The sequence below is a fragment of the Schistocerca gregaria genome, chromosome 6 (genome assembly GCF_023897955.1).
Source record: "Schistocerca gregaria isolate iqSchGreg1 chromosome 6, iqSchGreg1.2, whole genome shotgun sequence".
Classification (NCBI taxonomy): Eukaryota; Metazoa; Arthropoda; class Insecta; order Orthoptera; family Acrididae; genus Schistocerca; species Schistocerca gregaria.
In genome coordinates, this window is record NC_064925.1 from 10,986,657 (window position 1) to 11,006,222 (window position 19,566).

Below are 19,566 nucleotides of genomic sequence, written 5' to 3' on the forward strand. Positions count from 1 at the left end.
CCAAAATGTTGCATTAAAATCTCATTAACAATACTGGTAAATGTTCTAAGTATGTGAGCCTTATAGTCGTTACGTAATCGTGCAACTAACAAGCAAGAATGTACACACGAAATAACACAGTGATGTCTGTTCACTATAACAATGCACTCGTAAATACTGACTAAATATGTTCCGTAGGTTCTAGACTGGATAGTGAACTTCAAAACATTGTTGCATGTTAACAGTTTCTAAGTGTGACAAAGCATACTAGAAATGTGAAGTGAAATGTTTTATGGCAAAGAGAAAGTTAAAAAGCAGATTATCTTTCAATAAACGGTCTGTCCCAATGCTGATGCTTTCTGTGACAATAAAGTCTGCAAAGCTTATTGAGTTCTTTCATAATCCGTTCAGACGGGTTACAATGTGGTGAGTACAATGAAATAAAAACAGATTTGATTTTATGGTTACGAAGCATGCGTGACCAAACAGCAGATCTGAATTGCGGTCCGTTATCTGAAATTACTTTACTAACGTGTCCAACTTCACGTAAGAAATTTCTAACAAAGGCGTTGGATACAGACGGAGTGAAAGAAACAAATTTTGAAGTAAGTTCAACAGCGACTAGAATGTACGAAAATCCATTAGATGTTCTGACAAGCGGTTCCAAGAGATCAACAGCAGCAAATTCTTTTAATTTAGAAGGAATGATAGGAAACAATGGAGCACGATGAGAGACAGTAGATGGTTTCGCCTTTTGACAAAGTTTACAAATAGACAAGACTCTTCGAATTCTCTTTCCCATATTGTTAAAATAACAAGTCGTTCGAAGAATATGATAACATTTTCGTGGACCAAAATGTGCATAGCTGAAATGAATGTACCAAATGAGCTTATTAACAAAATCGTCTGGAATGCAAAGTACCCATAGCTTGTCATCAACAGTGCATCGTTTGAACAGTATGTTGTTTCTAACCAGGTAATAATGCCGAATCTGTGTGTGTGCCTTTTCATGCCATTTACTTTTGATGTTTTTCCCAATCGGATCTTTATCTTGTTCATGAGCAATGTCCTTTAAAGATGTGGTGATTAAGTTTTCAAAGGCGACTTTCTGGATGTAAAGAATACTGAAATTTCTCTCGTGGTTGCTTTCTGTGTTACTTTTCTCAAGCCCAGCCGGTGCGCGTGACAGTGCGTCCGCAACAATGTTCTCCTTGCCGGGAATGTAGACTATTGTGAAGTGGAATTCTTGCAGAAACAATGCCCAACGTTTTAACCTGTCATGATTTAATTTTGAAGACATAAGAAATTGTAATGCATGATGGTCACTGTATACTTTTACGTGCTTACCATAAAGAAAGAAACGGAATTTGTTAAATGCCCAAACGATAGCTAAAGCTTCTAATTCAGTAACGGAATAATTTTTTTCAGATTTTGTTTGCACTCGGCTAGCAAAAGCAATGGTTTTCTGAATAGTAATGTCATTTTCTGTGGCTTCTTGAAATAAATGGGCACCAAGACCGACTTTAGAAGAATCTGTGCTAAGGCAAAAATCTTGTGAGAGATCTGGATGAGCTAGTATTGGCGCGTTAAGTAACGATTCTTTCAAAGAATTGAATTCCAACTGTGCTTGTTCGTCCCAGTTCCAAATAGTATTTTTTCCAGCGAGAGAACAAAGTTTTGGTGTAACTAGAATTTGCATATTCAGAAAACGACGGTAAAAATTTACAAGACCTAGAAAACTGCGGAATTGTTTTTTTGGATGGAACTGGAATGGCTCTGATTGCCTCTAACTTTTCAGGATCCGGCTGGATACCTTCAGAAGAAATAATATGTCCCAAAAACTTCACTTTTGTCCCACCGAATTCAGACTTTTCCAAGTTAACTGTAATTCCAGATTCTGCAAAAATATGTAACACGCTGTTGAGGATGCGATTATGTTGTTCCCATGAGGCTTCTGCTATCAGAATATCGTCCACATATAAGGTGATGTGACGTTTTAAGAGCTCAGGTAATATGAAATTTAGCCCGCGAGTGAATGCTGCCGAGGAAATGTTCAAACCAAAAGGAAGTCTCCGAAACTGATAACAAACGCCGAAACAAAGGAAAGCTGTGTATTTTCTACATTCTGGATGAAGTTCGATCTGATAAAAGCTGGATCTGAGATCAATGGAAGGCAACACTTTTACACCATTAAAATTTTGAAGAAGTTCTTCCAACGTTTGCGGCCTGTCTGTTTCAGGAATAATGATAGTATTGATTTGTCTCGAATCTAACACAAGCCTGATCGATCCATTTTTCTTCTCAACAACATGTAATAGATTGTTGTATGAGCTTACTGCAGGCTCAATAATGCCGTCGTCAAGCATAGATTGTATTTCTGTTCTAACACGGTCCCTATAATGTGCTGGAATTACGTATGGTCTAACACAAAATTTAGTATGCTCACGAACACGAAATTGGTATTGAAATCCCTTGATTGTTCCTGTTTTGTGAGTAAAAACTGTGGAATATGCTTGTAAAATCTCAAAAAGGTCCTGCCTATCAGTGTCATTACAATTCTCAATTGTTTGAATTTTATTCTGAATTAACTCATTAGTTTCAATTGTGCCGTCGATGTCATCCCTGTCAGTACTTGCAGAGCGACTGTTAGTGTCTAGTTCCGTAGAAAATTCCGAACTGTTGTCTATCAGAAGGTAAAGCCGATTAATTTCCTCGTCATGGTTTGAGAGCCAATCTTCAAATTTCAAAGCTATTGACTTACCTTCTTTCTCTAAACTTATTTCAGCATCGTGAAAGTTTAAGATTACTTTGTATTCATTCAAAAAGTCTATTCCCAGTATAATTTCCGGCGACAACAATGAAACAATAAGAAAGTTCATAGAGAAGCTGTGGCTCTGACAAAAGAATTCTAAGTTGGTTTGTTGGCGTACATCTACACTTTTTCCAATGACTGCACCTTGTAATTTAATCTTGCGTGACGGAAGTGTGGGGCAATCGTTCGATTTGTTCCATTTGCTAAAAGCTGTTTCACTAATTACTGAAATGGGACTGCCTGAGTCAAGTACTGCCGTAAATTTTACGTCATTTACAGTAATGTGAATCACAGGAAATGCAATGTTGTTATGTTTTACGTCGTGTTCCTGGAGTAATTTGTCCCTAATGTCTTCCATTTTAACGGAATTACTAGCTACAGCAGCTGCGTCGTCAGTTTCATAAGTACGTTTTGAGGCTGCCAGCGGTATGAGTCATTGCCTATTGTGTCTTTGTTGGCGCGCGTCGTTATTGGGATTTGGAGACCTAACTTCTACAAATTCACCTTGTCGAGAGGGCCCTGCTCTGTTTGATTCCCGCCAGTTCTGCTGCAATTCAGGTCTGTCGTTACGATCATATCGTCTGTCGTCATGTCGGTAGATTCCATAGTTCCTTTCTTGTCGGTCACGTGGTGGAGAATTTCTCTCTGAATCGTAACTGCGCTGGACCGTTGCGTCTAAAGTTATTCTGTCTCCCTTGATAGTAATTATTTTTGTTCCCATATTGTCTGTTTCTCTGATTGTCTGTGTGATAGTCATTACCGCGGAGAGGTGACCTTTCCCTGTAATTATTACTACTCTGCCAACGGTTGTCGTACGGGTGGTGTGTGTTTCGGTCACGATTTGTATTGTGAGAATAGCCTTGTCGTGTCCAGTTATTATTTCTTTCATCGCGGAATTGCGACGGATGTGACCTGTAATTGTTGTGTTCCTGTTTTCGCGTTCCGCGATTGTCAGTGTCAATTTCTAATTCTTGTAAGAGTCCCTGAAAAGCTTCAATGTCGTCTTTGCAACGGCCTGCCAAAATAATATCCGTAACTGTTCAGGCAATTTGATTAAGCAAATGTGGATGAGTTCTGACTGGCTGTATGGGTTTGACAGGTACTGATTCTTGTGCAACATGTCTTCAAAATATTTCACAAGACTGGAAAATTCAGATTGTTCGAAATGTTTCATCATCATGATGCCATGTTTTACTCGGTCTTGTGTGGCTTGGGACCAATATGCTGAGAGGAAGGCATGGTAAAATTCTCCTTCACTGTGGCAATCGTGAATGACCGATCGCATTCTTACAGCTGGTTCATTCTCTAAGTAGCCACACATAAATTCTAATCTGTGCTCTAGTGACCAGTTGGGAGGAAAACAATGACAGAATTGATGGAGCCATGCTTGTGGATGAATGTCGTTGCCAGAATTCTTAAATGTTTTGAATTTCGTGTAGTAATGAACAGCTTATAGTCAAAATCATCGTGTCGGCGGGTCGCGTATCGGTCATTGTTACGTCGTTTCGGCGGTTCAATCTCAAAATTCGGTGTACTTTGCCAATTTCTTTCATAATCTCCAAAGTGCACTGTGTTGTTATTTTGTGGTAGTTCCGTATTCTTATGTCCCTCTTGCCGTATTGGAGTGCGAGTGTCCTCTGAAATACGTAATTCTTGTATTACCTGTGTCAACTGATCTTGTACTTCCCGGATTTCTCTTTGGTGTTGCGTATTACTTTGATTCTGATTTTGTTTGAATTTCCTAATTTGTTCGAACTCTTCTGTGTCATTAAAGACTACCGTTTTTGTGTCATTCAGATTATCATCTACCTTCGTAGATAAATTAGTGAACTGATCCGAAAGTTCGGCTACTTTCTCCGATAGTGAACACATTTCCTCAGTGTGTTTTTCTGAACCAAGTTTCAGAGTGTCCATTTGTGTTGAAATCGAATCTAATGTGTCCTTTAAGTTTTCCTGAGTTCTTGCAAGTTGCGTAACCGAATCGGTGGATGCAACTGAGTCCATTTTAGCTTGCAAGGTGTCGTGATTTTCACGAACAACAGTTTGCAATTCTTTTATGGCTGCTTCGTGATTCTGTAATGAGTTTTCATGCCGCGAAAAAATAGGTTGAAAATGCTCACAAATTTGTGTTTTTACATCATTACAGATTTTTTGACATTTGGATTCAATGTTATGTAACTCAGTAGTTAAATCTTCACATGTTTGTTCAAGTGTGGTGTCTAACTTCCGAAGATTATGTTCCATTGTGTCCAACTGTTGCTGTGTTTGTCTCTGATTTTATTCCATTGCGTCTACCTTTTGAAGGTTATGTTCCATTGTGTCTAACTTTTGAAGATTATGTTCCATTGTGTCCAACTGTTGCTGTGTTTGTCTCTGATTTTGTTCCATTGTTTCTAACTTTTGAAGCTTTTGTTGTGTTTGTCTCTGATTTTGTTCCATTGTGTCTAAATTTTGAAGCTTTTGTCCCATTTGTTGCATTAATTTTAATAACAATGCACTGGTGTCTGAAACATGTTCCTTAGTGCTATTCGGCAATGCATTTGAATCGGCAATATTCGCAGTTTGAAAAACAGAAAATGTGTCTTGATTTATTTGAGAAAGCAGTGAGGACGCAAAACCTGAATCTACAGTATTTGCAAGAATGTGTCCTGTCATTTCGGAATCCTGAGGCGAGCTGTTGCCGATTGATCGATCGATAATTGTTCCCTGTTCACTATTTGTTTCACTGTCTACACCATTGTTTGCAGCTCGCTCCATTTCCCTATGTACAATTACCGGATTACTACTTTGACATTAGTTAATCCATTACATGGTGGCGCTAACACACTGCTTTCGTCTTCACTATCATTTCTCAGTTTACTTTGGAGCCTAGTATTACGTTTTTCACACGCCATTATAGTCACAATATTTCACACGACAACACAAAAAAGCACAATTTGAAGAGAAAAACAAGAAAACACATTAACATAACATTGAAAATAATATCTCGTTAATTGGAAGCGCAGCTGCGAAATACTTGGTGCAGATCTACATGCATGCCCCAACTGTTTCACTGTACAACAATGAAAGACTGCAACTACGAAGGAAATTCTCTCTATGATTACGCGCTAGCAATAAACAAAAGCTACACTAATTACACAAACTACAAGAAAAAATCAGAAGATTCCAGTAAAGTATCCTCGGCTAAGGGTCGACATATGAAACGTGCCCTTTGAAAAATTATACACGACTGTGCTTAAACTGACACACAATATCTTTAGCGCAACGCAATCTGACTTCCAAAAATCCCTACGAAAGAATGGCCCTGACTAGCATTAACCTATACGTTTCACAAATCACTTACCTCACAAAAATCTTCGTTACTCGAACTACTGCAATACAGCGAGCGCCACTACTGCCAGCTAACTAAAAGATTCAAACTACGGAAGTCACTAACTACTGATAGGCACAGTTAGCAAATGAAAGATTTTAATAGAGAACAAACAATGTATTTAACTTTATAGTCGTAATATATATATCAGTTCATGACACCAATTCTTAGAAATTTCAAAACTCCGCCATTTCTCTCCCCACGTCCACCACTGCTCGCCGCTCACCTCCAACTGCGTAACGCTACGCGGTGTTAGCATCCAGCTGCCGCTGCCCAACACTACAATGGCAGACAACAATGCAAACCAGCCACAGACTGCACATGGCACAGCCAGTGATTTTTATACAGAGCGCTACGTGGCGGCGGCGTTACCAATAAAAAAAAAACTAAACAGCCTACTTACAAAATGTGCCGATTTCACGATGTAAATTTCGTTGTTTATTTGACTCCTATTTCGCCTGAGTTAATATGTCCTCATAGGAATTTTTAGGTTGCACGGAATGTCACAATCAGGTGTCACAACAACGATAGAATTTTATATCTTCGAGTACCAAAAATGTGCACGAGTATTGGGGACGGAATTCTTCTCGAAACATCTTAGAGATCAGGTACAATCATATTTCTTCTGTTCATTGTTTGTGCAGAGCAGCACACTCCCTTGTACGATCCGGTATATAATTCGTAGTGTAGTGTGTGAGAGGGGCGTCATTGAGATTAGTTTGCGAGATTCTTGGAGGTACTTTGCGTGATGGTCGTGTAATGCCGACGCAAAAGGCGTGTTGAATTTCTTCTGTGTTTCGCTGTGGTCTGTGACCAGTGACCAGCGGAATATGTCTTCGCTGTGGGCTGATTATGTTGTCGCTAGTGGTACGATGTATTTGTGGTGTGTTTTTTGTCTGTGGACGTCGCCTTTGGTGCGTTGTTTCTCGCGAATGGGATATTTTATTGGAGTGTGGTTACACAGATGAGCTATCGCGTCTAATGCAATTGTTCACTGTGGTTATTCGCTTGTTGTTTTCACATGTGGTTTACCGCGATGATATTTGTGTGGGCTTTCGCGAGTAGTTCGCGAACACCTGAGGGGTAGATCTTGGGCAATAGTTTGCACTATGGGGCGTGAGCATGGAATGTGCGAGTATGTTTTTACAGTGAGCGAACCGGCCAGTGTGGCCGAGCGGTTCTAGGCGCTTCAGTCTGGAACCGCGCGACCGCTACGGTCGCAGGTTCGAATCCTGCCTCGGGCATGGATGTGTGTTGATGTACTTAGGTTAGTTAGATTTAAGTAGTTCTAAGTTCTAGGAGACTGATGACCTCAGATGTTAAGTCCCATAGTGCTCAGAGCCATTTGCACCATTTTCTTACAGTGAGCGAGGCAAACCATCAGTTTGTGAAAAAGTGATGAACGAATGATATGTAGCTTTGCAGTCAAATGTCGATAATATCTTGTGTTTTTTATGTTTGTTTCAGGAGCTAGAGCGGAAAATTTTGTACACAAACGTGAGATAAATTTGTGTCAGATTCAGCAAAAAAGAGAATTTCGCAGCAGTTGTTTTAGGAAAGACAGCGAGCAGACTGGTGGTGTCGGTACTCATCGAGATTCACGCCATACACCAGAGTTAGTGCCACCACAACGACAACAAGATTGGAGTATAGTGGTTTGAATATCTTTTATAGAAGTTGGGCTGCATGAATAAGTAGTATACCTAGATGGAATGAGAATGAGTGAATTGAATGTATAGTCTAAACCGGCTTAGTACTTTGAGTGCAGGAAAGGATGTGGGAAATTAACACTACACTCTCATTCAGTACAACACCTCACCACTACATAAGATTATTAAGGTTTAGATACAGAAAATGAATCATTTAAAATTATTGATGTAAATATAGCAAATTATTTATCTAATAGAATAAGATTATGATCTTGACAAGAGCTATAAACCATTATAATTTTTGATCTTTGAGTAATCATACACTGTAAAAAAAAAAAAACTCTATGTTTCCTTGTAAGGATTGTGCAGGCTATGTGCAGCTGAGTTGTCAGGCGTTTGTAGGGGTTGTAGACACCGGAGCGGCTGTAGCAGGTGGGTAGACGGGCCGCAACACAGACAAGTCGGTCAAGGCCATACGCCAGCCCTGTGAGCAGGGGTGACGAATCAGGCGGTGGCCGACTTACCGACCGCAGGGCAGCTGGTCGACATGAAGTCATCGGCTACGTGAATGGAGTTGGGAGTAGACAAGCCCCTTCGCGCTTCCAAGTGTCAACAGAAGGCTGGTGCTGTCGACACTGGAGCACTTTTGCTGCTGCTGCCACTACAAGGTGCTGACGGACCTACTGATGAATGGGAGCCCGAGGCCCGCACCAGCAGGGCGCACTTGGCTTCCGTGTCTGGAAACATGGTGGACGGCGATGGCTGGAGGTGATTAACCTCAAACCTGTGTCCATTGTTGTAACCGCGACCGGAACGGTCTCTGGGTTGTTGTGAGAGAAAGCACCCACAGAGTGGCTTGCAAACAACAACACAAACCTGAGAGGACGGACACAACAATGAAAGACAACCAACCGAGACCTTTACGAACAACAAGCAAGAAACAAAGGAGTCACAAGAAAATTACACGAATCAACCACGTCCACTTATACATGGAACAAAGTAACGTAAACACTCTGTCTGAGGCGAGATGTCGATAGACGCACGCAAAGATTAGACTGACTGGCAGAGCGAGAGGATGGCACTTAAATACGTGATTGGAAACGCCGTTATTGGCCGCTGCCCTCACATTAAATATGGGCCAGGAGGCGCGCTCCGCCACAGCTTACGGCACGACGGGGCAGAGACCTTTAGGGGTCTTCGACGCCCATGCCATCTGGCACGGATTAAAAACCCGTGGCGCATGGCACCAGAACAGTATGCTGCACGGGTCTTCCCATGAACGTCTTCAGCAACGGCAATGCATTGCTGACCACCACGTCATCCAAGACAACCACTGATTGCTGCCAGAAACAAGGTCCTGCCATACTGAGGGTGCTGCCTGCACTCTACATGTTGAGAAAGAGTGGTAACCCACCTTGGCAAACTCATTCCACATAGCTGCCACATCCAACCTGTTACATGACAAGTGTAGTGCGGTGTTTTCGTGTGACAATTGTAAATTTGAAAAATCGGTCACCCTGAAGACCTTAAAGTAGGGAACTCTAGAAAACATTGATTTCATTAAGTGCTTTGTGTATGTTTATTTTACATATGTTTTATGTATGTTTTATATGCACATTGCTCTTTTCATTTTTAAAAGGTCGCATGTATTTGCTATGTCTTATTATCAAGTTTTACTTTTTTCTTTAATGAACTCATGTTTTATTTTTTTTTGTTTCGAGTAAAGATTCACTTGTTTTATGACAATCATATGTTGTTTTGTTGTGTTGACACTTATTCTTTGTGCTTAAAGGACAGAATTGGTTTGGCAGACCAGCAAACAGATCCACCTGCACACTGGAATACACGGGGACTTCAGAGGACCATAGGGAAGAACCTGCGTGCCAAATTAACCGAACTCGAGACCGCGTACTTGCATTTTTCGGGTGCACGCCGTTAGTAACAGATTGCGGCCATCCATGACTTCAATCGATGAACGCATCATGGTGTGCAGCCTTGACCTGGAGGAGGGTAAAGTATTTTCTGCTACAGCGTAGGGCTCCAACATATATTTGTCAGCACCTGTTCTTTCGAACCATATTTATCTTTTTTTGAATAGTAGACTATAGATGCTTGATGGTGGCGTTGATCTTGTACCATAGCGCGAATTCACGTGTATGAAGTCCGATGAAGCGATTGGTGGGTTGGTTAGTGTCGTGTGTCGATCCCTAGCTGATCATTTTGTCCATCATAGACCCCATGTTAGTGAAAGCGTTTGTCAAATAAAAATGTTTGTGTGACGGTTCCTTAGTCTTTTTTGTCTTGTGATGTTAAGAATGGATAAATCTATTGTCATTTAGATCACAACTTATCCCTGTGTTCTGATTAAAAGTATCTTGCCATTTTTATTAAAGTCTAGATTCTAAAAGAGGGTAGCAAGCTTGCATATGTCTTACACCGTTTTTGATCCCAGCACTTCGTTCTTGGTTTTGTCTCTTATTGTATGTTCTTGGCTCTTGTACATGTTGTATACTACCTGTCTCCCCCTGTAACTTACCTCTATTTTCCTCAGAATTTCGAACATCTTGAACCATTTGACGTTGTCGAACTCTTTGTCTAGGTTGACAAATTCTGTGAATGTGTCTTCATTTTTCTTTAGTCTTAATTCCATTATCAACCACAACATCAGATTTCTCTCTTTGGTGTCTTTAGCTTTCCTATAGTCAAACTGGTCGTCAACTAACACACCCTCAATTTTCTTTTCCATTATTTTGAGTATTATTCTCTCTGTGTATATCTTTTTTATCCTTTGGAGCGGTAGTAGCTTGGTCACATTCCTCGGTTGATATATTTGTAAACTGGTGAATTCTGATAAGCATCACACGGCGTGCCAATTATGTAGATACGGAATTTTATTAGGCCTGCACGTCTCGCACTGGCTGTCAGTTCCGCGCTGATGGAATTTTTGAGGCCCCCACTGGACGCTAATTAAATTTAATTATATTTATAAATAATAACATAATTATGCAGAATTTAAAAATAAGTAATAAATACAGTATTAGGTGCAGCAGCTACAGGGGCGTACACTGATAACCATTAAATCTGCAACAGCCAGGAAGCATGACAACAAAATTTTACTGATGTGTATATTTGCATATACTGAATAGTAGAAAGAATATAAGATAAAATTTGTAAATAACTTAGGAGTCTATAAGGTACGAAATTTAGTATCCAAATTGACCATTGTGGCTGCAACAATGACTCTAGCACCACGTAACACTAGTGTAACCGAGTTTAGATGACAGATACGGGTACGACATTCCGTACTGCCGGAGCCGATCTGTGGTAGTGACTGGCTAGTGGGGGCGTGTCAGTCACTCGGTAACCGTGCCCAGACTGTCCACTGGGTGACTGATCCGGATGGGGGTAGCTGTCGAAAATCCTCGATAGCGAGGTACGTCAGGACAGCAAGGACAGCCTGCACTCTGGCGTTGTCTTGCCGAAAGATAACGTCACCGGGGCCTCGAAGGTAGGACACAGCCAGAAACCTCTACAGCAAAACAATCTTTTGGCTACTGTCCAGATTCCGACGTGCCCTAAATCGTCAGCAGAGGAAACTAAAGTAACACCTGGTGGACGGCAGTGAGGCATCAGGAACATCTTAAGATTGCACGAAGTTAGCTTTCCATAACATCGCAATATTTAAATGACGCCACCCAACTAAATAATCTAGATCATTTCAAAACTCGAAACGCAATCACTTTGCAAAGTGGGCCGCTAGAGACTGCAGGTACATTAACAAAATTTTCATCAAATATCTTGGAACAACTTCTGAAATTATGACGCTGGGATACAGGTTCACCCTGAATACAAGATGTAGATAGCGTCACCACTAACTACCACGTGCAGTTGCGTTGAAGTGCTTATCATCTGCATAGCATGCAACTGTTCCATTTGTAATGGTGTGCAATGTAAATATGTTAGGTTGCAAACTCTTATATAAAACTGTTGAGTGGCTATAGAATTTAACTGTCAGTTTACAAAAGACAATTACGAAACAATTAACCACATGAGATCTACCTATCGTTTATCTGAAATGGCATCAATATCAACCCACGGTAATAATATAGAAAGCCAAATCCATAAATACAGGATGTTTCAAAATGAACTTACCGGTTTTAAGGCGTTGTAGTATTTATTACGTTCTATTTGCAATTGTAAATAATACACTAAATGAAAGAGCAACTCAAACAGTTTTATTTGTATACCTGTGCGCAACGGGAAGAGTGTGGAATGACAAAGAGTGACTGAAGAACGTGTTAAACGAGTGCGAGTCTTTCACGCTCAGCCCCAAAGAAACATTCCCGCGGAAGGTTTATGGGCCTTTCTTTTTCGGTGAATCAACTGTAACTGACGTTCCTTATCCAAATGTGCCACAGCTATGGCACGGGCCTCAATGGGAAGAAGCTGAACAACACGTCTTTATTTGGGAGCAAGTTGGTGCGCCGCCTCACTGGCGTAACTCAGTACGCGACTGGTTAAACGACGTTGTGTCCGACCAGTGGACTGGGCGCAAGGGGCCTGTTGACACAGCATTTTATGCATGACCTCCACGTTCACACACGATCTGACGTGATCATCTGTATGTGCCTCAGATACCAGCCGATCTATCCGACTTTAGAAACAGTGTTATTTCCAAGTTACTACTGACACATTGATCAATATTTGAGAACAGCTCGCCTATCGACTCGATATGTGATCGGTGTCCACACCGAATAATTGTAAGAAAAACTCTTTATGTTTCTCTTTCATTTTATGTATAATTGTAAGGCCTTAATACCCGTATATTCACTTTGAAACATCCTTTACTAAGCGTACTATAATCGCTCTCCGTTTGTATGCATTTCTTTAAAATATTGATTGTAGAGAATAAGATAAGTAGCAATGACAAAGGAAAATTGTAATTTTGACCAGCCTGAATCGGCGAAGCCTATATTGGGAGCCTATCTTTAACACGATGATGTGTGACAGTGAAAAGATGATCAAAAGTTTTCATCGGTATTGAGCTTTTACTTACTTTAAAAAGGAATCGGACTTCGTAACGAAAATTCTAAGTGGATATGGGTTCTAATAATGATCGTGAAATATGGCCTAGAAGCTGCGACAGTGGCAGCCGATGAATTGTATTGTCGTATTAAGATCACCGACCTAGAACAATTATTCCGACTAATTTGCTCCAAAGTATTTAAAAATCAGATTAGGACAAGGAATGTACGAAGTGACAAACAAGGTTAACATTTGTTACATTGTAATCTAAGCTAAATCTTACATCATAAAGGACGCAACCTTTTATAATACATCCGATCAGGATGAACGCAAACAAAGCAAGAGAGCAGAAAACGATGCTGGAAGCGCCAGAAATTGAATTCAAACAAGGAACTAATTATATGCAGTAAGAGGACATACTTATAGAAAATTCATGCTATGAGAGCTGTGAGGATGATAATAAAATGCGGGATTACAGTAGACTTACCTTGTGGTCGTTGGTTGTCTAAGGTTGCATATCCAATGATCCGTCATGTATGCTTCATAAATAATAAATAAAACTTGGAGTATTGTTTCTTTATATTTATTTGGTATGAAAATTTAGTGTATTATTTACAATTGCAAGTAGAACGTAAATAAATATTACAACGCCTTAAAACCGATAAGTTCATTTTGAAACATCCTGTATTTATGGATTTGGCTTTCTATATTATTACCGTGGGTTGATATTGATGCCATTTCAGATAAACGATAGGTAGATCTCATGTGGTTAATTGTTTCGTAATTGTCTTTTGTAAACTGACAGTACACTGCAGTGCCGGTCGCGGTAGCCGAGCGGTTCTAGGCACGCCAGTCCGGAGCCACGCGGCTGCTACGGTCGCAGGTTCCAATCCTGCCTCGCGCATGGATGTGTGTGATGTCCTTATGTTAGTTAGGTTTAAGTAGTTCGAAGTTATAGGGGACTGATGACATCAGATGTTAAGTCCCATAGTACTTAACAGCCATTTGAACCATACACTGCAGTGAAATATCTCGCTGTCGCCACTTTCACGATAGGCAAAAACAGTACAGTGCAGTCTTGAAAAATTTGTACATCTGCAACCGTCAAATCATCTGCTTGCTTCTCCGGTCGATACCGTGTGGAGACTCTCACAACTGCTGCTGCTGCCACCACTCAGATGAGGCATCCGTTTTTATTGTAATGGTTTGTGACGTCAGTGCAATGGCTTGATATAAGACCTTCGTCATAAATACGACCTATCTTATGAATCAGATTAAGTAACACATAATTTTAAGCTACATTGATTGCCAGTTATGCAAATAATTGAATGCTTTCTAACGACATTCCGTGTCTAACTATAAATTCCCGGTTCTGGAAGTATGAAACTCCTCGTTGCGATATATGGGAGGGTGTTGCACCTTGGTACGCTGTTAAGTCTTTCGTCTCTAGCCAGTCCTGTAGTAGAAATTTAATACGTTTTCTTATTTTATTTTTATGTTCTACAGTCCTTTTTTTTAAGTTACAAAAATCATTCCGAAAAATTAAGGTTCCTCAAAACGTGAAAAAATTTCCAAGATACAACATCGTCATGTGCCTGGGGACAATTATTCTTTTACAATTTGAAAGCGTTGCAATCGATAAAAGCTAACCAATGCTGTATATAATCGTCTATCTTTTACGTTGTTACGTTATTGCACAGCAATAATCTGCACCTGGATTAAACACAATTTTTACAGAAAATCAGTTGCTAATTAAGTATATTTTGAAACTGCAAGTTTTTGAGAAGTAACCCAATTTACCATTTTAAAGAGATGTAAAATTAAGGAAACACAATTAATTTGGAAATATCTCATGTTCCACGGTAAAACGCCTTCTTCTGTTTCGAGGTACAAGATGGTGCACGACCGACCAAGTGCAGCTTTCCTCTCTTCATACTGCACACACACACACACACACACACACACAGATATATATAATATATATATATATATAGCATTTTATTCACTACACATTTCTGTACATGAAGAATTAGCAATATATTCCTAATAGCTTTAATATATAATGCATTACCTAAATACGAATACATAGAATAGAATTATAAATATTTACAAATGCGGCAAACAACAAAACCTCTTGTCTAGCAACAACAAAAACTGGGGAGAACGGCGGAAACGGTTTACGACGGCCTAAAGTGTGCATTACCTGGAGTGATCGTAGAATCGTTCGCTTGAATGAAGTAGCAATCAAAAAACATCACCTGTTCCTTGGTACACTATCCTCCAAATACAACACTCTCCTTTTTTTATTTCGGCGTTTAGAAGAAGTCGAAAACAAACGAAATGGAAATCACTAGATGAATGCTAAAATGAAAATCAGAAACAGTATTATCGTGATGTATGTCGAACGATTCAGTTTCAACAGAGGATTACGAAATTGAAATTGAATTTTGTGCAGTCTAAGTATTACAATAATTGTCAATGTGTCTTTATCGATTACTTAATTTATGCATAGTAATTAAAACATCGTTTATTTAATAAAACTAATTACGTGAATAGAGGTATTTTAACCTCGTGCTTCACTTTTCTAAAATAGCTTCGAAATTAATATGAAGTGTGCGCTGTTCCAAGCTATGCAGGGTTAGTTTGCGGAAGCTACTCCTTATAAAATCTAATATGTCGTGCGAATAAGTGGTGCTTCTAACTTCCAGTATAAGTTAGTACAGAATGAGATTTTCACTCTGCAGCGGAGTGTGCGCTGATGTGAAACTTCCTGGCAGATTAAAACTGTGTGCCCGACCGAGACTCGAACTCGGGACCTTTGCCTTTCGCGGGCAAGTGCTCTACCAACTGAGCCACCGAAGCACGACTGACGTCCGGTACTCACAGCCTTACTTCTGCCAGTATCCGTCTCCTACCTTCCAAACTTTACAGAAGCTCTTCTGCGAAACTTGCAGAACTAGCACTCCTGAAAGAAAGGATATTGCGGAGACATGGCTTAGCCACAGCCTGGGGGATGTTTCCAGAATGAGATTTTCACTCTGCAGCGGAGTGTGCGCTGATGTGAAACTTCCTGGCAGATTAAAACTGTTGCCGGACTGAGACTCGAACTCGGGACATTTGCCTTTACTGGCAGAAGTAAGGCTGTGAGTACCGGACGTGAGTCGTGCTTCGGTGGCTCAGTTGGTAGAGCACTTGCCCGCGAAAGGCAAAGGTCCCGAGTTCGAGTCTCGGTCGGGCACACAGTTTTAATCTGCCAGGAAGTTTCACATCAGCGCACACTCCGCTGCAGAGTGAAAATCTCATTCTGGAAACATCCCCCAGGCTGTGGCTAAGCCATGTCTCCGCAATATCCTTTCTTTCAGGAGTGCTAGTTCTGCAAGTTTCGCAGAAGAGCTTCTGTAAAGTTTGGAAGGTAGGAGACGGATACTGGCAGAAGTAAGGCTGTGAGTACCGGACGTGAGTCGTGCTTCGGTGGCTCAGTTGGTAGAGCACTTGCCCGCGAAAGGCAAAGGTCCCGAGTTCGAGTCTCGGTCGGGCACACAGTTTTAATCTGCCAGGAAGTTTCACATCAGCGCACACTCCGCTGCAGAGTGAAAATCTCATTCTGGAAACATCCCCCAGGCTGTGGCTAAGCCATGTCTCCGCAATATCCTTTCTTTCAGGAGTGCTAGTTCTGCAAGTTTCGCAGAAGAGCTTCTGTAAAGTTTGGAAGGTAGGAGACGGATACTGGCAGAAGTAAGGCTGTGAGTACCGGACGTGAGTCGTGCTTCGGTGGCTCAGTTGGTAGAGCACTTGCCCGCGAAAGGCAAAGGTCCCGAGTTCGAGTCTCGGTCGGGCACACAGTTTTAATCTGCCAGGAAGTTTCATAAGTTAGTACAGGTGGGGGTAATTTATGAAAAATAATTCGAAAATGGTATCTAAACTCAGATGAAGACAACTGATGAGCTAAATAGAAGCAAAAAACTCGATATGGAAATGGAGTTCCTTATGGAAATGGACGGATAGTTTCTGAAACAATTTTATGTAGTGGCCCGAAGTGTCTGATATGTTCGTAATTACACAGATTTTTCAGTTTTCACCTGAAGCAGTCGATTTGGAAAACAATCATTGGATCGCAGCCGACATCGCATTTATGAAAAGAACAACAAATAGAATTATATTACGGACTTTCACCACCACGACTGAAACAATAACAATCTATCCCTTACGAATACTTTGAGTCAAATGCTACACTGGCAATCCTTCGATCAATGTGGAGTGCTGCAGTGCATGGACGGGCGCTTTCTACCGCCACCTGAGTGCTCGAGAGTTCGGATATCTAATTTCAGTTGTCGTGTGCTGCGGAACTTCCTCGAGACGTGCTGCAGCGTTAGCATTAGTGACTCCCACTCAGTGTCACTGTGCAAGCAGTTAGCTCTGCGAGCTCGGAGCTGTAGCGAACTGTGTCTGGCCACTGCTCGCACCGAAGTCTCTCCTCTCAAGTCCAGTACTTAAGATTCTCTAGAAAGATGCCTCCTCCTGCATTCTACAGTGTTTTGACAAGTGAATATATACGTCAGATTGGCTAGCTCAGGTTCTTCTTCCCGCCGATTGAATTATTTACCAGTAGCTTTCGCAACCATTCCGTAACTCCGTCCTTTCTCACTCTTAAAGGACATGTACGCTCTACAAGAAACATGTTCACTGAAACCCTTCTTCTTAGAATGAGTTACGCTTTCTCTGATACGTTCTCTGACAGTCACGTCAGTTTGACTCCTCTGTCGTTGAAAAGTGCCGGTCCTCGGTTAATTATCTGCTTTACTGTTGCTGGACAAGACACGAGTTGCGTGAGTGACTGTCCCTTCCGGTCAGACAATGGCAGTTACAGGCCCTCCTGCTGTGGTATACAATGTCTGACTCCAGACTCCACACAGATACTGACAGCTAAGGCGCCCTCTGCATCGGGTCGGTATTATGGGGTGACAAAGCTCAACTGCTGCCCCATCCTCTCCCCCCTCCCCTCCCCCCAGCCGCCCCACCATCCAACCCCTTGTGTCTAAGCGGCAGGGGTACCGTCTGTTGAATACAATCTTCAGCCGATTTACAGTATATAAATTTTCCCAGTTACGAGGACGGGTTGTCAAGTACAATTTGATTCATATCAACAGTCAAACTATCTTCGTCTGGGAATCGTCTCCTATGCTGCAGGTAGCCATCGTCACTATACTGTGTTTTATGCCTGGAAACAACTGAAACTGCCCCACGGCTATATCTCGTACATAATTTCACTATATTCCGATCCTCTGTGAGAAATTTTGAGTTGAATATTTCCTCAACACACTTGGAGGTAGGCTATACGGTGTAGTTTTGCAAATGTTCTCGGGCTTCAAGCCGCATCAAGTGGCTAAACTGCCATGAGCTATCTCCACGGCCACGATCAAGTGGTACGGCTGTCGTTGGCTACTGGCATGCCCTTATATACACTAACTGCCCGCTATGAAGACAATGATGCTCGCTGAATCGTTATATGTGGGCTTAAGTCGACTCGGCTTTTGATGCCCCGCTTCAACTTCGCGTTCGTTGGATAACACGCCGCACTGAGCTGCTGGCCGCAATCTGTACTAAGGATGTTATTTGCGACTTCTTGTTTCGATGGCTTCTGTACTTAGTCCCGTACAGAGTAACTACAAAGTTGACCCAGTGACCATGTTCTAGAGTAAGTCCAGCTAAAGCGGATCTCCCTGGACAGAGTAGGCGATAAGAAGCCTCGCGCTCCTTCCTGTGTTGCTCTCCAGTGCGTACTGTTAGTCAGTCATTAGACTAACCATACGTGCGAGGTATCAAAAAATGGTTAAAATGGCGGCTCTAAGCACTATGGGACTTAACATCTGAGGTCATCACTCCTCTAGACTTATAACTACTTAAACCTAACTAACCTAAGGACATCACACACATCCATGCCCGAGGCAAGTTTCCAACCTGCGACCATAGCAGCAGCGCGGTTCTGGACTGAACCCCTCTGTCACAGCGGCCGGCTGCAAGGTATCCTGCGGACCCCAGGTGTTCTCAGACCCGATGCATCTTAAACTGGGTAACTAACGGATTTCTGTCGTAGGTCTGTCGATTTGATTTCGTTACTTCTTAGCAGGTAACATATGTTGCCCGACACGAAGACACAGATTATTGCTTCGTAGCCGTTGCTTATTCCTGAAGAACTTGCGTAGGTGACTTACCCCAAGGGGCGGGTTATCTCGCCCTGAATCACCCATGCACGACGTACCAATGTTTGCAACGCGGTGCGCTTCCGTGCCGGGTGATGACGGCTAATGACTTGCAAGTACAGGTCGGTGTTCATAGGTTTTATGTAGACGCTGTGGCCAAAGAACACATTTCTTTTTTGGGATACTACATCGAAGGAGGGCGACACGTCGTCTTCTTCTACTTCCATAATGCTGTTACTGATAATGCCGTTGGGAAGTTCGAAGAACTCGTCAAGCTTTTTACATCCATGGACCTAAACGGAGGACGTGCCACAACATATCAAAAGGAACCAAAACCTTTGATGCACATTGTCTAATGCAATATCCTCGAAATTCTCCGTTAAGGATATATCTGGCTTCCCATCGAAGTACTGTCCGTCTAATCGTAATTCCGGCCGTTGTCCAAAGAATACGATGGCGTAATAGTATACCTATGCAGTTCGATCACGTCACCTACAATGAAATGGGATACTACATCCAAAAAGCCTTTTA

The 19,566-nt window shown here is 41.6% G+C and overlaps 4 non-coding genes across 4 annotated transcripts; 3 read left to right on the top strand and 1 right to left on the bottom strand.

Moving 5' to 3' along the window:
• Positions 1 to 15,623: 15,623 nt before the first annotated feature.
• Trnas-cga (transfer RNA serine (anticodon CGA)) lies at positions 15,624 to 15,698 on the bottom strand. The gene has a single exon. It is a non-coding gene; the product is annotated as a tRNA-Ser (tRNA).
• A 301-nt stretch (positions 15,699 to 15,999) lies between these two features.
• On the top strand, positions 16,000 to 16,074 carry Trnas-cga (transfer RNA serine (anticodon CGA)). The gene has a single exon. It is a non-coding gene; the product is annotated as a tRNA-Ser (tRNA).
• Positions 16,075 to 16,299: 225 nt separating this feature from the next.
• Positions 16,300 to 16,374, top strand: Trnas-cga (transfer RNA serine (anticodon CGA)). The gene has a single exon. It is a non-coding gene; the product is annotated as a tRNA-Ser (tRNA).
• A 225-nt stretch (positions 16,375 to 16,599) lies between these two features.
• On the top strand, positions 16,600 to 16,674 carry Trnas-cga (transfer RNA serine (anticodon CGA)). The gene has a single exon. It is a non-coding gene; the product is annotated as a tRNA-Ser (tRNA).
• The last annotated feature ends 2,892 nt before the right edge of the window (positions 16,675 to 19,566 follow it).